Below are 17817 nucleotides of genomic sequence, written 5' to 3'. Positions count from 1 at the left end.
ATTGCCTTTTTATGATATTCAAAAAGGGGATACAATCTGGTGACCATTCACCAGATAATACTTTTTATTACACAGTGCAAAACACACAGAATAAAAAGAATTACTGATGCACACAATAATGCCAATGAGTATCAAAACTACTGCATTCAATAAAAGGCACAAGAACAAGAAGAACAAACAACAAATAAACAAACAAAAATCTCAGGAGTATATGCTGTGTGATTCATTTGCCTAAAGACAACTATTTCGATTAAAAAAAAAAAACCAAACCAATGGTCATTGCAGGGACAGATGCTCACGGGGGTGGAATGACAAAGGCGCAGTGTCTGCTTGGGTGAAAACTTATCAACTGTACCATTTAAATACATGCAGCTTAGTGCGCGACCCTTACCCATTTCAATACACTTTTTCTAAGAAACCACAAAAGGTTACATTCAAAGACTGAAATTCCATATCTCCAAGAGGGGAGAGAAACAAACCTAAAGGAGAGTCAACTAACAAAGGACTCTTATCTATAATATACAAAGAACAGCTACAAGTCAATAAGAAAAGGACAGAAGAACCAACTAAGCAGGGTGAAATATTTGAGTCGATATTGATAAAGAGAAATTCCAAAAGCCAAGAAACAGAAAAAAAATACGGCCTTGACCTCTTTGAGCCATTGGAAAAATGAGAATTCACAACACACTGCCATCTTGCTGTCCATTGGCTTCAAGAAAAGTCTTGGTGAGGATTTGAAACAAATGGGACATAGAGGCTGCTGCTGCTGGGAGGGAAAGCGAGCCCAGGCAGTTTGCAAAGCTCTTCAGCATTGTCTAGGAAAGCTTATAGGCCGGCTCCCGAAATTCTGTACACAGGTTTGTGCCCTCAGAGAACACATGCTCACACACTAGAAAACATGCGGGACAAGGTTCACATCATTGTTATTGATATTTCTCCAAATTGGAAGTGATCCAGGGGCTGTCAAGTGTAGAACAAATTGTGTATACACATACAATAGAATTTCACATTCAGTGTTGGGGGGGTTCTGTTATCAGCAGCAGCAGGAGGGAGTCGCACAGAAAATACTGAATGCAATAATTCAGACATAAAAGGGAGCCGTTGCGTGCTTCCCCTTAGATGTAAGTTTGAAGGCAGGCAATATAAGTTTGCATTATTAGAAAGGAGGAGAGTAGTTATCTTTGGGGAGAAAGTTGAGCGTAGCTGTTGTCAGAGAGCAGGGAGTGGCTTCTGGATCTGAAGGGGTCTGCTTATACAGCCCAGGCTGGCTTCTAACTCAGTGCTTCTAATCCAGGCTCCTCAGTGCCGGGATCACAGAAGTGTGCCACGTACTCCTTCTTAGCATGGGTAGTGGTAACGTAGAATCCTCTGAGCAACACTCTCACAAGACACACTGTGCGCGCTAACACACACTCTCATAATCCACGCTGTGTGCATCTGCACAGAAGGCTCTTCCTTGCTATGTAATGTTCTCTTGCACATTGCAGGACTATTTAGTGTTTATCCACCTATTCGGTTCATTTGTTTGTTTATTATGATGTTGTCAATTGAACCTAGGGCTGCGTACATGCTAGGCAAGTACTCTAGCCTGAATTATATCCTCAGCCCACCTTAAACCTTTATTTTGAAATATGACCTATATTGTTCATGCTGAGTGAACTCGTTCTGCAATACAGGCAGGCCTTGAGTTTGGAATTCTCCGTCTCAGCCTCCTGAATTGATGGGATTGCAGCCCTGCTATAGGCATAGTGTCCCCCCGCCCGTGTGTGTGTGTGTGTGTGTGTGTGTGTGTGCATGTGTGTGTTTAGTGCACATGCTCACGTGTGCATATGTGCATGTATGGGCCCCCGAGAGCAAACCTGGAAGTCATTCCTCAGCACCCATTTATCTGCCCCCCTCTTTTGAGTGGGGGATTATTTCTTATTGTCCTGAAACTCACCAAGCTGGCTAGAGAGGCTGAGCTCCACCTCCCCAGAACTTGATTGACAAGAACCAGCAATAGTACCCAGCTTTTAAAATGTGAATGCCAGTCTGGGGATCAAGCCCTGGTCCTCAGGCTTACAAGGCAAGTACTGGATCCCAGCCCTGGCATCTTGATATTGAAGAACAAAATGGGAGACAGGGCAGTCATCTATGTCTTATCCTTAGGGGTCCGAGAATGCCTTGGCTTACCCTGTGTGTGCACGTGTGTGTGTGTATGTGTGTGTGTGTGCATGTGTGTGTTGTGTGTGTGCTAGCTATTGGTTTGGTCAAGTTATACCAAGGCAGCTCGTAACTCTACTTCCCAGGCAGGGACTTGTGGGTCCTAAGGGAAGGCGAGATTTCAAAGCCTGACATGGTTGCTCTGAGGGATGGTGGGTGGGTAGATGGGGCAGGCTGTGTGGTGGTGAGCAAAGTTTGCACTGTAATAAGAGCCAAGAATCTAGGACTATACTGCCTGGGTTCAACTCTTGCCACCAACACAGGCTGTGGGCTAAGGACTATCCCAGTTTTCTCATGCACAGTGGAGACAACACTGGGCCTGTGAACTGGGTTTCCAGGAGGATTAAATGCATAGGGTGCTTTGTTGTAATAGGAGCGGCGGGCTACGTCCCTGGGAACCCGCCGCCCACATGGCTAGCTTATGCCCCGAAATAATTACACGGAAACTGTATTCTTTTAAACACTGCCTGGCCCATTAGTTCCAGCCTCTTATTGGCTACCTCTTACATATCGATCTAATCCATTTCTAATATCCCTGTAACACCACGAGGTGTCTTACCAGGGAAGATCTTAACCTGCGTCTGTGTCCGGTAGGAGAATCATGGCGACTCCTTGACTCAGCTTCTTTTTCCCAGCATTCTGTTCTGTTTACTCCGCCTACCTAATTTTATGTCCTATTAAAGGGCCAAGGCAGTCTCTTTATTTAACCAATGAAATTAACACAAGCCACAAGAATCTCCCCCAACAGTGTTTAGTGAGTTACAAGGTGACAGGGGACACAGGCTGTCTTAGAAAGACAGCAATGTGGGCTGGAAAGGTAGGCATGTCTGAATCACTGCTCAAACCCTCCCTCCAGCCTGCTTCTCCCCTTTCCTCATTGTGACCTTTGACTTGCTCACTCCGTCTTGTGACTGGCTGCGTAGCCAGCCCTATTTCCCTTCTTTTTCTAAATGCCTTTCTGCCAGGTTTCCAAAACTCTAAGGTCATGTCCCTGACCCAACTAAACAACCTGGGAGGTCAATGCTCCCAGAACAAGGGAACAAGGGCACACATACTCGGTATCTCTGTTGACTACATCTTTATTCTCTTACCCCCAACCTCCATGACCTTCCAACCCCAGACCTCTTCACCCTAGGCAAGAGTGCCAGGTTTTCTGCTTGTTTGATTCTGTCCATAGACTGTCTCCCAGATTCAGGAGACAGTCCTTTGTACCCTAGGAACCTCCTCTCCAGTTGATCAACAGCACTGGGGCAGTACAGTCACAGATCTTGCGTGTGGCCCCACCGTTTTATGTCACTACTAACCTCAGAGTTTGGATACTGTTCTTGCTTGCAGTACGTTATTTTGTCCCTGGACACAAAGCCTGACATGGGTTTTACGAAGAGTACTCACTCACGATGCTGTTAAATTTCTCACCTTCCCAAAGATGACCTGCTAGCGATGTGAAGCAAAGTCTGCCTGCAGGGACTGCTTCTGACTACAATACAGCCTCCTTCGAACCCAGGCCTGTGTGCACCGGCACTAGCAAGACCCCTCTTACTATTATTGCTGATGGAAGCTCCTTGCTGGACCCAGTGAGCCCCCGGACCCCCATCTTGCAGTCTACAGTATGGTCATCGCCAAGGAGCTCACCAATTCTTGCTTATCATCTCTCCCACAGTGGAAGGATGAGGGCAGATGGGTTCAGGGAATATTTACTGCAATAACAAAATATAAGTTTTTCTTCTGAAAATATCTTAAGAATTTTGACAAATGAAAAGACTTAATTACCAAAACTGCCACACTGAGCAAAATGTTCTTTTGTTATGTTCTGTTTGAGGGTCTGATAACATGGCTAAGAACTATGACATACCGTGCCCAGAGTCACAGAGCTTTGGTGGCTAAGTCAGGATCTGAACCTCTAAATGCCAGGATGCTGAGTCTAATTTGAAAGCCTTATTCTCTCCGTTCAGAGCATATTGCGAACTGGAATAATAATCTTGTTACATTGTATCATGTTTGTTTTAGAGTCAAACTGGTTTACCCAGCTGGATAGGTTCCTTAAGCACCACGGGGTAATGAATGAATCAAGTCTATATCCCAAACTCAAATCCACACTCAGGGAAGATCTACCCCATTGATAATATTTTAAAGAATGTGCCTGGGGTCCTAAAGATAATTTCAAAAGAAGACTGATAAATTCTCTCTGAGGCATGTGCACAGCTTCCGAAGGCACCTCTGATCTGGGCCACCGGCCTCCAGTGGTAATCATCTTGCAGGCAGCCCCTGTCATGGGGGTTGTTTCATTTCATCAGACCTGGCTGATAGAGGTGACCTTTGGTGGGCTAGCTAACTTACCCAAGCCTCAGGCTCCTCACTCCTGACAGGACTGAGATAATCAATGTACCGTACCCAGCGCAGAACAGAGGTGGGGCTACACCTGAGAAAATGATAACGTCTATCCCCTGCCACAACACTTCTTTCCACCCAAGATTGGGGAAACCATTGCCCTAGGGAGACCTAGCTTAATGAAGGTGCCTCTGTTAGCCGAAAGGGACCACACTGCAGGCAAAGAGCAGTTCGAAGATGTTACCTAAAATGCTCCCCAATAAGGCTGCCTGATCAGACCTTAGGGAAAGAGTGCAGAGGGCCTGATCTCTGGGTTCTGGTACAGTGTCCAGACCGCAACAGCAAAGGCCATTGTGACCATTCTGCCAAGAAGACTGAAGCTTGGTGGGACATGGAACTGCCCTGCACCCTCCAAGAAGGTAACCATAGCCTAGCCCCAGGGCATACATAATGTATGAGCTTCTCAATTATTTATAGTTGGCTCCTGAAGTTGGATGTGTATCCTTAGGTCCACTGGAGGACAGTGAGGACCAATACCCGGAAAGCGGGTCCCCCTTGTGAAGAATAACTCCACAAGCAAATGTGGACTGGAGGGGGTGTTTTAATGGTAGTTACATGGTGGCAGTGATTGTCACCAAAGCTGATTGTTATCCATTTACTAAACTATTGCTGGCTAATTAAAACAAACAAACAAACAAACAACTCTGTGTATAATTCTTCATACTTAAGTCCATTTAAAAAAAGTTCTTGGCTGTACCATATGGCCTAGTTTTGAGCTCAGAACATCCATCATTTGAGGGATAGGCTTTTTATATTTTCTGAGATGGGGATTATCTATAAGACATCCCTATGACACGATTGTTACAAAGTATTTAATTTTTCCATTAGGTTGACAGGATGGTTAATTTTTCTATTAGGTGTTTCCTGCACCACTTAGAGAAGATGTAGTGCCATCCCCATTAAGTGACTAGCCTCGCTCACCTTTTGATCTTCAGTTTTTAATAAGAGAAAAAAAAAGGCCCCACTGTGGGCAAGCTCATGGTTCATGGGGTCATAAGCTCATGAACATTTCTCATTAATTATGAACAGGAGCTGGGGAAGTGGTAACATCTTCAGACATTTTGTCTGTGAAGGAGCTTGTGGTCACGGTCATTCTGGTGAGGTTGTTTACATTGGTACTTGGGACCTATGTACCCACATTCTCTGAATTACTTACTAACAACACAATAAGTTGTTCAGGGTCAGGAGCTCTTGTCTGTGATGCTGGCACTGTTACTAACCAGCTTAGGAATCGTAAGTCAGTCAGGTAGCTCTCAGATTGTCATCTGGAGGAGAAAAGTGGGACACTGGGATTGAACCAGGAGCCATGGGGACTAATGAGACCAAGGCCCATCACAGAGCCAGTGGACACTCTGCTGCAACCTCTTGGTTCTGGGCAGTACTGGCCCAGACAGACCAATGTTCACCAGTCCCCTTTCAAGGGCATCAGTGTGTTTATATTTTTATGTAAAATCTCCAGGCTTTATTTTAAACTTTAGCAATCAGAGTCGAACAATAACAATCCCCTGGGGGGTTGCCAGTGTTGTTTCTTACTCTTATCTAGAAGTCTCAAAAATTACATTCTAGCTTCTGCGTGTTGTTCTTTTGTAAGCATACAGGATTCTCAGCAATGCAAACAGAAGGTTGAATGGAAAAGTTATAAAATTTTGTCCACCTTAGGTTTGTAAATAGATAAATACTGCACATAAGAGTATCTGTTGGAAATATGCCCAAATGAAACAGTTTTTATGTTATAGGATTATAATTAGATGCCATTGTCATATTGTTAATTGCTTGTACAAAGTGTCTTTATTCTTGTTTTTATAATACTATTTTTTTTAACACAATGGTAAATGAAATATGAAGGGCAATGCAAGGTGGGACTAGAAAGACTGAAGGAGAAATAGTCAAGGAGTAACTAGGTGTTTTTGAAGCTTGTATTTCTCCCTGATCATCATTGAACCCTTGGTTGGGAGAGGCACTCACCACTTGGTTAGGCTGAGTGCTGAAGTTAAGTTTCCCACTTCACACTGCTCCTCTCTCTGCTCCTTCTTTTTCTTTTTGTCTGGAAAAAAAAAATTCCCCAACATGTAGTCTAGTGGTATCAAAAAAGTCTTAATGTTATTGGTTTGGCTTCTGAATATTTTAGAAGAGGATTTGGTTTTGTTTCAGTGGCCAGGGAAGGGGTGGGTGAGGGAAGAGCAGCTGACTTATTGTCCCTAATTAAAATTGTCTTTGGTTTCTATTAAGAATGTTTTCATTCTACAAACCCACAGCAACTGCCTGTAAAGTGAGCAGAAAACCATGGGTTATTCTTTCACGGGTCTATGTGGAGGTTTTTAGAAGACCCCATGTGAACTTGACTCTTTTCTAAACAAATTTGGGAGAGGATATTCACACAGTGCCCTTTGTATCATAAATGCAGAAGGCCCTCCAAAGTCTGCTCCTCCTCTTCCAGCAGTGGTTAGCAAGGGCTGGGCCCACACTAGCGTGGGGCGTGCCTGCAGAAGGACTCCATTCTTCTATGCCTACTCCCAGTCTGCACTTATGCTTTCTGAGCTACTGAATAAAAGACACAAAGTGTGATTATTGATCTTATTCAGCAATGGGCAGTTTGAAACGACACCAACATGCCCTAGAAATGATACTAGGAAGCTGTGACACTGGGGATAACTGATTACACTCTACTTTAAGTGGCCCACTGTGACAAAACAAAACAAAACAAGACAAAACAGGACAGACCTTTTGCAGGCTGAGGCTAATGGATAAGAGAATGTCTAATGTAGCCTGTTGTCTTAGTAGTATTTGGATTGCCAGACAACTCTGATTTTTTAAAAATGGAAAAAAAAGCCCCCAAATACCTCAGTAATTTAGTTGTCTCAAAAACCCTACATATGGCATAAAATATTCTGAAAAAATTTTTCGAGAAAGCTTTTGTTTTTTTTTCTTTGCTCAATTTGATCATTATTTCAGTAAAACCAATTCAAATCTATTCTCTATTTTTATAGGCATTTTGATAGTTAAAATTCTAGCTACATGAAAGTATAAGAAAGATATGAAGATTTAATTGCACATGCTTCTTTTTTTTTGAAGGAAATCTTAAAAACATAAGTAGGCTAAGAAACGATTGATACTTTAAATAGAGAATTCTTAACAATTGGCGTACATTTTTTTTTGAAGCCAGAAGATGCTGATTTACCACTGTTGAATCTGAAAGTAGATTTTTTACATATTGAGTCATAATTTATAGGCTTTTTTTTTTAACCACCTTAACCCGCTCTTGAAAAGTGCAGGATGAGTTCTAGTTGGTCTCTGTTTAGCCTGTGAAATTTAACGAGGCCAAGGCCTGGGGTTGGTAAGCAAGGCTGTGAGCTACAGCACCATCTCAGGTGTTTGATGACACCACAAACCACTTGGGATTCACTATGTGAGCAGATGTCATCAGATCTATGTATGCACAGGTGCAGCGTGCAGCCAGTGGAAGAAAGAACACAGCGTGTCGATATTTATTTTTGTACCCACACTCTCCGTGGCTACGAAACGACTCTGTGTGTTCTGGGCAGTGTGGAGTTTCAACTTCACTGAAAGAGCCTCTACAGAAATCTCTTGAAGTTCTCTGCAGATGCAGTTCGGAATGAGTAACGACTTCTTGTGCGAAAGACACTGTTTTTACAACCACTGTCTACAGAAGAGGCATAAGGGGTTATGGTTAAAGGTTGCTAGAAATAAAGAAAAATAAAACGTTACCAGGAGCTGAGACTTATGTTTGGTTTTTCCTCTCACAGGCTACGACTTAAGATATGTATTCTCTTCTTGAAAAGACCTGGGCAGACAGCTCCTGTCTTTTAACTCAGACAAAATGCTCAAATCTGGCACTTTGTGAATGGCTAAGTTTCAGTCTATCTAAATACTTCTAAATAACAAAGAAATAATTAAAACTATTGATGGACAGCAATGAGAATGCAGTGTGTATTCCTAAGATTTCATATAAATTCCAAATATAAATTAGTTATTTGTAAAATTATGTATGATTGATTTTCCACTGAGTATTAAATATTCCACTAACTTTATTATATGCATTAAACTCAAATAGTTTCTGGTGAAACAAAAGACATAATGTAATCTAATAAATTAGTATATTCCCTTCACTAATATAAAGTAATAAGAATATGCTTCCTATATTTTTGGGAAATAGAGAAGACAAACACCTTAGGAGCAATGACTGAAAATTACTGGTTTAGATGGGGCAAAGGAATTACTTCAATTATGACATAAAGCATTGTAATAATACATGGCTTTGGGAAATAATTAGCAATTATTCTCAGGGATAAACACACAGATGTTGCTAGCATATTAAAAAAACTTCTTAGTTTGAAGAAAATATACAGAAACTGCATTACCAGTTAATTGGCTTTCAGAAGAACCAGAAAAATCAAAAGCTAGAAGCTCCAAGGACTATGGAATGAACTGTTTGCCGTTTTAGTGAGTTGGTACTTAGGTCCAAAATGATCAAACAGCATTGGCCATTAGACAGTGATTATTTTTAAAATTAGTAATTAGTTATAATTTCTTTTAAGAAACTGAAAATAAGAAGGTATTAAATCTTAATTGTATTCTTGGAAAGGTTTTGCACCAACATCATTTAAAAAGAGACACCTACAGTAAAACATTCCTAATTCGCACGTGTGTATTTATTCATGTCTCCAGATATAAAACCCAGAAAAAAAATCAGCAATGTAAATCAAAAGATGATAATCACTTGCCAATTGAAGGGCTGACAATACATTGAGGTGAACACAAATCGGGAAGAGATTTCTGGAGACACACTTGAAAACGTATCTCCTTATTTTGCAAATGTGGAGCATCATCTAATGATGCCATGCGCATATCTGACAGGCAGAAGAGTGATCGGCACAGGACCAAGTATTCCTATAGCCGTCACATGTTGAAAGAAAGGAATGACATGCCGACAGAAAAAAGATAATCTACGAAAGCCTAAAGGTGACATGCACGGGTACATTTTATCGCTAAAGAATACGCTTAAGAAGAGAAATCTCTTGACAGATGACGAGAGTTCTGTATCTTTCCATGTCATAATAAGAGTGGGGAACATTCTTTCTTCCCCATCAGTTTTTTTTCCTTTCTCTTTTTGCTTAAGACATTTCCTAAACAAAACTGGATTCTTTCTACAATGTCATTTCTTCTTTGCATGAGATAGATGTTGAGAAGGTTGGGAGTTTGCTGTGGATTTCCAACAGTAACAGGAGATGCGTCCTGTGACACTCGTGGCTGACACCGCCCGAGTCAGGCTCCCCTGCTCTATGTACTTCTTCATTTAGCTCATGGGATTTTTTTTCACATTGTATGTTTGGTCTGGAATGCTTCACAGATACATCTGACCACAAAACTACCACCAGTAAATCCTAGAATGCCAAGCAATTTGTTTGTAACTCCCTTGAATTGGCTGCCTGTGTTCAGTGAATTATGGCCACACTGGTTAACATGGAGCAAGGCAGACCTTGAAAGGAAACATTTCCCTCAGAAGTTAGAGTGAAATGTGTTGGTGATGATGCATGTGTGTGCTGCCCTCTTTGCTAGTGGTTCATCCCCTTCCTAAAATCTGTGTCGCTATGGAGACATATACATTGTCTTGCTGGTGTTTGGGGAGGGGGCATTGGGAACTGTTAAACTTGCAGCTAACAGCCCTTTCTACAAAATGGTGCATTTTCTAAAATTTAATTGGGCAACTCATCTTTTATTTTGGATTAATAATCTTAGCACTGAAAACCGGTATGCATATCATGCATGAACAGCCAAACACCATCCATATATATGCTTCTGGGTATATTGGAAGGGGACGTTTTTGTAATCAGGCCAAATATCTTCTTTATTTACAGTGTACATTGTAGGGACTGGTAACCTTAACAGTATTGTTTAAGGTCGTCAGAACTTTTGAGGGTAAACATAATTGGGATTGAAATACCGACATGTTCACGTTTAGTTGAGATAAGAACAATTTATTGGGGGTGATTTTGGTCTCCCTGGTAATCATATAATTGAACAGGGTTTTTAGAGGCTATTTGAAGCTATTGTTGCCTGTTGAGCAATTATATAATTAGGATCCCTGTAATAAAATCTCCAAACACATGTGGGTTAGTAACTAAGTGCAGTATGGCTAATGTTATATTTTTATCTTTAAAACCTTACATTTTCAAGCACAATTTTATAACGACTTTGCTTGATCCTTAAGTGTTGACCACGCAAGTACAAAAGTGTACTTAAGATGAAAATAATTGGATTATTTTAAACCCAGGCATCCCCTCGCCCCATGTATTTAACTTTGAAAACTACTCATTAAAACAGGTTTATTTGTGAGCGTTAACGCACTAGCCAATCCCCTTTGGAGACTAGGCGCCTTTGGACTTCTCTGCCTTCTCTCCCACTTACTATGGCCTGTCTCCGCCAATTTCTCGCACCGTCTAAGCGACGCGTACCCAACTCCGAGCGCTTGAAAGCTAAGACCGCAGAGAAAGGGGCCTCTCGGACTCCGTCTGCACTGAGGCCAGCGAGGCCCGGGTAGCAGCGCCGGCCACGTGGAGGGGATCCCGCAAGGAACCGCAGCCAGTAGCTCCGGGCAGAGCTGCACCCACTGCCCCGCCACCCAGCGGCGCCACGCCCCCCACGGCAAGGGCCCGCCCACCCGCGGCTCCTCCTCCCCGCGCCTTCCCGCCGCCAGGCGGAAGCGAAGAGCGGCTTCCCGCGCCCCGGCCGGCGGGGCGGAACGGGGCGGGGCGGGCCTGCGGGGCGGGAGGCCCGGGCGGTGCGGCCAGGCCAATCCCAGAGCGGCGAGGCCCGCGCGAGACCGTGCGCCCTGTAGCACGCACGTACGCACGCACGCACGCGCGCGCGCACACATACTAACACACAGACACACACACACAGAGACACACACATACACACACACACACACTCACGCACACGAGTGGGAGTTAGTGGAAAGTCTTCCACCGGGGCGAGCAACGTGAGCTGGGTTTCTACGCTGAGGGCAGCCTGTTTCAGACTTCACCTCGACCTGCTAGGAAGTGTGTGGCGGTGCAGAAAACATTAAAAAAAAATCAGACTATGCCGAGATTGCTTTAAAACAAACAAAAACACCCCCCCCCCCGGTACGAAAAAAAACCCGCTAAACACAAAAAAGACACAAAACAACCACAATTTTCAAACTGAGAAACGTGAAGTCAGTGGCCCAGGGTTCTGGACAGACTCAAGATCTGTTTTGTTTAGTTCAGAGCGATGGTATGTGACTTCCAAATGACCAGTCTTGTTTGCGTTTCGTGTTCGTTCTTTGCAAACGTCCAGCCCCACGCACACAATTTATTTCCTGTCTCTACGTGTAAAGCTACTTGTTATTCCTTTTCTAAGTGTCCTATTTTGCTTTAAAGATTGAACGACGGTGCTGAATTTTCAGAATTAATGCAAGTAAGTAGTTTCTAAGCATTGGTAACTTTAACACACTTATGGCGGGAATCAGTGAATTACAGTAAATCCAAACAGTGCGGAATCCGGAATTTTTTTCTATCCTATTTTGGGTCTACGTTCTCCCTGTCTCTCTACGATACTGGAAAACAATAACAAATAATACTTTTTCCTTTTTTCTTTTTAAAACATTCTTTAGCATAAGAAACCACTTTGTTCCATATTCTTATTTGCGTTTTCAAATGCAGAAAGCTTTACTTAGCTCCCATTGCTGGGTTGAGTTTTTACAATTGGCGTCGTTATAAAAAGTTTAGTTCAGTCTTCCACACCCCATTTCGGCAAGGAATTTAACAGTTCCTTTTCCCTCCAGCACCCCAACTCTTAAAAAAAGGGGGGGAGATTATGATGGATTTCTTCCTGCTCCGTTAAATGCGTCTTTTTCCCAGCCCACCGTTTTCTACCCTAGCCTAGATCCCTCTCTGCCTAAATCCGTGTGTGCCTGTCTGCGGGTCTGCCTTCTTTCTCCCTTGTCCTCTCCGACAGTGAGTCTGGGACACATTTTAATGCGCGGTATCCCATCCATTAAGTTGTGGTTGAATGCGGAATGTGTGAGGACTTGGCAGCTTTCAGGTTGAAGGGGGCGGGGAAGCCGGTTTCGACTTTGACACAAGATGCCGCGGTGGCGTGATCTGAATTATTATTAGGGCTGTGAACATGGCCATCTTCCCCTCCTGGTTGGAAGAACTGCCATTGAACTTGAGACAGGACAGACAAGATCTCCAGGTTTTCCTTACTCCCTCAAGTACAGTAGCTGGCAGGGAAAAGGCGCCAAAATACACAAGATTAACTGACTTTCTTTGAACGGGTCTTATAGCACCCTCCTTTGTAACCCTAACTTCCAACGGGAGTTGGGGGGGGGGCGTTAACTTTTGAACCCATATTTGAACAGACATTTAAATCAGCCCTAAAGTGGAAGAAGTCCGGAAAGTCATAGACGCATGCTTCTGCGGTTAGAAAGAATGCACGTGTAAATAAGCAGGGTGCATGGGTGCATGCGAGGAGGGGCTGGAGATTTAATCAAAATCAGAGCAAGTGACTTCCCAGTGCATTTACTGACTGGGAAGTGTGTTGTGAGGCTAAGAAGCTGACCTAGGAGCAGCTTGAGTTAAAACGGCAAAGGGCTGTGAAATGCAAAACGTTGTGGTTTCCAGTTTTACATTTGAGGTTTAATGTTTTTATTTAATGGTATGAGGGATGGAGAGAGCTCCAGCGCTGAAAAGTCCCTATTAAATCATATCTGGTCAAAGGTCAAACACTCCAACTCACTGATACAATATACTGCAGATTCCTAGTGATGGAGAGCACAGGAAAAAGCGCTTGGGCAATAAAAGTATTAGAATGGTAATTATCGTCCGTGGTCAGGGCTGCATTCTTGTGCACTGGGCAAAGGTTTTTACTGGCCCTGATGAATTTTAAAGCCGAGTATTGTTGAAAGCTATTTTAACAGGAAATTGATTAGCTGAGTGTTTCATACAATAAATGGTGACAGATTCATTGTTTGATGTCCAGAATAAATTCCTTTTATTCTTCGGACAGCATAGGCATCCCTTTAGTTTTACTATGGGCAGACTGAGCAGCAGCGTAGTTTCGAGTGGATGTGATGTCACGCACATCTGTAACTTTGTTTTCAGACTCCTGTGGCATCATATAATTTGACAATATTCGTGGCTTTGAGATTTACTAGCTTGTTGTGTTCTTTGAATGGCTCAGATACATCCAGAGATAATTTTTCTGAATATATATTTTGTTTAGGCCCAGTTGTTTTTTTTTTTGCTTCTTACATTTTCATTTCAAACTTAAATGGGAAAAAAAAAGCCCTCTAATGGAGCATTATTTTGATTTTGAAATTGAGCAGCAACTTTTCAGAGAAGAGCCAGAGAAAGGGCCCCAGACGTTTAAGACAGCCTCCGGCCACCTCTAACTCCGTGTCAAGACTGCTTGGGTGCTTTAGACAGACCTTTCTGAGTTGCCATCTTCACCAGTGGCGGCATATGTAGATGAGCTGCGAATCTAACCACCCAGATAAAATGATGTAAAGATAATGTATTTTGGAAAAGGTCAAGGCAAAATAAGACACCACTGTGTTTGTGGCGCTCTAACCGCTGTGCACAAAGCCAGGCCACTGGGACAGAAATTTTGAAAGTTCAAAATAAATCAGATGAAAGTTGCAGGCCAGCTGCTGACTCTGTAGCCCGGGAGCAAATGTTTTCCAAGTTGGGGGATCTCCTGTTAAACTGGCTTCTCTGTAGAGAAGCAGTAACCAGTGAACCTTGCTGTAGGCCTTTGGACTGGTCCTTGTTCACATTGAGAGCTGCAGCCTGGAACTGGGCTCCAGGGGCAGACGTGCTTAGTGGGATTTCTTTTTCATAGTTAAGCACAGGCATTTCAGCAGCGGCATTATTAACAGCGTCATTTTTTCTCGTTTAGTTTTGTCCTCTGGGGAGAGCAAACAGCTCCCCGAGGAGGGAAGAAAAGTCCAAGGGTATTTATTCATTTCAGTTGAAAAGCCTAGGACTGGCAGTAGGTGGGGAAACTCGCCAGTTGTGAATTCTCCAGTGGGGAAAAACTGCTCCCCTGATTTGATAGTAGTAGTTCAAGGGCTCAGAGAGCTGGGCATGATTCTGCAGTTCCCATCACGGGCATGCAAACTTAGCCCTTGCTGGCTGTTTCTATATGCACTGGGTGGGGAAGGGGAATTGGTGGTGTTGCTGGTGGATATAAATCTATGTTTTCCAGGCTAATTTTGGAGGAAAGAAAGGTCCCTGGGTAGGACACGGTGGACACCTGCAGTTCTGCAAGCTTGCTTCCTGAGGTCAGAAGGTTACATGCCTCTTTTGTATTTAGTTTTTCAACATTGATAGCGGCCATGTAGCTAGATGTATGGGATTGTTGAACCTCCCCTCAAATCACATGCAAGGACTGAAAAAATAAAAGTAGTGTTGTGCACTAAGTCTGACAGTTTTGTTAAGCTCAGAGGAACCTTACATGAAATAGCTCAGGCTTTGCAATCTGTCTCTGTACCTTTTTTTTTTTTAAAAAAAAAGAAGAAAGATTAAAGAAACAAAACAAAACCAGTATCAGGAGATGCTTGAGATATCAGGCCCTTCTCTGGAGGTCAGAGAAAGACTCAAACTAGGTGGCAATGTTTATTTTGTAATATACAAGTGGATTTTGAGAACCCAGACACTAGAAGTCCTGACTTTTTGTTTTAGAAAAATAAACTTTTCTGTCAGGAAAGACACCTTCCCCTAATGTGGTAGCAGACAATGGTCAAGAAGGAGATCATCAGGACCAACAGCTCTCCCTGTCCTGAGATTAGTGTAGGTGGCCTGTCATAGCCCCCAGTGCAAGAAAGGGACAACAGAAGGTTTAGAAGGGGCAAGGGCCAAAGCCTGCGTGTTTGGCCCATTTTGACAAATTCAGAAACTTTTCAGAGCAACTTGAAAGCTGCTTTTTTGAAACACACAGACCTTACAATCCATCCTTTCCCTCCTCCAGGGATTTGATGAGGAGTGTTTCTCAAAGCAAAGGGAGCTGACAAGTGCTGAGAGCAGCCAGAGAAAGCAGAGGACCCAGGAGCCCAGATTTCCCAAGAGCATTCTCCTAGGGGTCTCCCTGGGAAGCCTACAGTGATCTGAGCATTGGGCAGGCAGCAGAGCTTGGGGGCCAGGAGATGTCAGCTCTCCTGACTCTGAACCCAAGGTCTGAAGGTCAAAGCCTTCCCCAGCCAGCATCCCAAGCCCTTCTTTCCCGGGATTATCTATTGTTCATTCTTCACCCTTTGCTTTCCTCAAGTCACTGTTATTACTTCTTTATCCTTACCTTGGAAACAAATCCAAACCCCAAACTACAAAGCATCCCCTGTGGATACCAGCATGTACCCCAAGCCATCAGCATTGTACAGACATAGATATGGGACACCTGGAAGTGCTCAGCCTCTTAGGGGTGGGCCTGGGAGGCCTGGAACCTTGGGCTCTCTGGGTTCTTACCTGTGTCTGACGCTGCTTCTCTGCCCTGGTGCTCTGCAGCTTTTGTGAATTCTTCTGTATAATTTTTCATCTTTCTTTTTTTAAAGCTTGTGAGAAACTTTTGGATGCAACCTAGTTTTAGTGGCAAAAGGAAATAGGTTCTGTTGGGAAAGAAGACTAATAAAGAAAGGAGGGAGGTCTGGAGACACTTGCCCAGGGCCCAGCACTGGGCCTCTTTTGCCAGGGGACAACGGCTGGTTCTGGGCTCTGGCTGAAAAGAGTGCTTTCTGGGTGCCAGGATTTCGCTGGGGGTGGTGTAGTGAGGAGGGAGGGAGGGAGGAAGGGAGGGAAGCGGAGAGATGGGCACTGGATTTTTAAAGAGACCCCGAAATAATGGCTTCTCTAAGAGTCCAGGCATTCAAAGAGGTGTGTTCAAGGACATGAGTGCATTCGTGCCAAGGGGAATGTCTTTTATGGTAAATTAACTCCAGTTAAATTGAATATTTGTTCAAAGGGAAACTCCAGTAGTTAAAGCTGGTATTATCAGTGGAGCGTCCCCGCCCCCTCCCGCAGAATCTGGTGAGGGCGAGAAAGAGATGCAGCTCAGTTCAAACTGATGCTTTGGGAGTGATCGTTTTTCCCCCCTTCCCTCTTTCTTTCCTTTAAAAGTTAAGATGAGGCTGCCTAAAATTTATGAGAGAGAAGTATTTATTTGGATTAACCCCGATTGTCACCTCCTTTCATCTATAAAAACTGTCAACTTTATCCCAGCTTTTCAAGAAGAAGAAATGACCGGTACAAAGGAAATTAACGTTGTCAGAACGCTAACTAGAGGATTTGCCTAGCGGGGGCAGGGAGGCCGCTCGCTCCCCGCGGGCGGCGCGTGCCCTAAAGGGTTAACTCGCCCGTGTTCTCACAGTTTCCCCGACTTTACCTGTCCTCCCAGACCCGCGGCCCTCCCCGCCTCCTGGCCTCCCCACCCCCTGCGCCTTTCTTCACCGGGCTCTTGGTTTACAGGGGCTGCAGCTGGTAGACTTGGCAAGCTCGCCTCATTAAGAGCGCTTTTTGAAAACGGACTGTGTTTGAGCATTTCCCTAATGAGGACAGGACGGGGTTAAAAAGTGACCATTTCATGGTTGACTTGAACCTGCCTACTTTTCTTGATGTGTCGTTGTGAAATGCTTGATGTGGGTAACTTCCACTTGGGGAAGGAAGAAGTCACTGGTTCTTTCAGGTCCTCTGGGGGAGGGCACGGTGGTCAGGAGCTCGAGGACCGGAGAAAGTTGAGGGGGGAAAGTACAGGGCACGGGGTGGGAGCGGGAGGCGGCGGGGGGCCTGGAAACGCTCGGCGGCCCCAAGCTAGGTCGCCGCGGAGCCCAGGGCGCTCACTTTTCTTTCTCCATTGTCTGGGCAGCCTTTGATTCCTCCACTTCCCCACCCACCCCTAGCGGAAACCCGGAATTTGGGGGGCGGTGTGTGTGGGAGAGAGTGCCCGCGCGAATGGGGGTGCGGGCTGGGCCGCCTCCTGGGTCCCGGGAATCAAGTTCATTCACTCGGCGGGGGGGCGGGGCGCCGGCGGGAGCCGCCTCGGAGGGCCGCAGCCGCACACGCACCCGGCGCGCTCCCGCCCCGCAGCCCCAGGCGCGCCGCGGCCCCGCCCTGCCCGCACCCCCGCGGGAAGGGAGCCGCTTTCCGCCGGCGCCCCGGGCCCTGGGGGTGGGGATTGGGACGCGGCCAGCGCGCC

General features: G+C 44.6%; 1 long non-coding RNA gene across 2 annotated transcripts in view; it reads right to left on the bottom strand.

Moving 5' to 3' along the window:
• Nucleotides 1–16348, bottom strand: part of LOC142833968 (uncharacterized) — a 39121-nt gene extending 22773 nt beyond the window's left edge. For both annotated transcript variants that reach the window (XR_012907478.1, XR_012907477.1), the window contains exon 1: nt 16095–16348. This is a non-coding gene — a long non-coding RNA (uncharacterized LOC142833968). The remainder of the gene's footprint in view (nt 1–16094) is intronic.
• Nucleotides 16349–17817: the final 1469 nt, after the last annotated feature.

The sequence above is a fragment of the Microtus pennsylvanicus genome, chromosome 13 (genome assembly GCF_037038515.1).
Source record: "Microtus pennsylvanicus isolate mMicPen1 chromosome 13, mMicPen1.hap1, whole genome shotgun sequence".
In the NCBI taxonomy this organism is placed as follows: domain Eukaryota; kingdom Metazoa; phylum Chordata; class Mammalia; order Rodentia; family Cricetidae; genus Microtus; species Microtus pennsylvanicus.
This window is presented reverse-complemented; position numbering and strand designations above follow the sequence as displayed.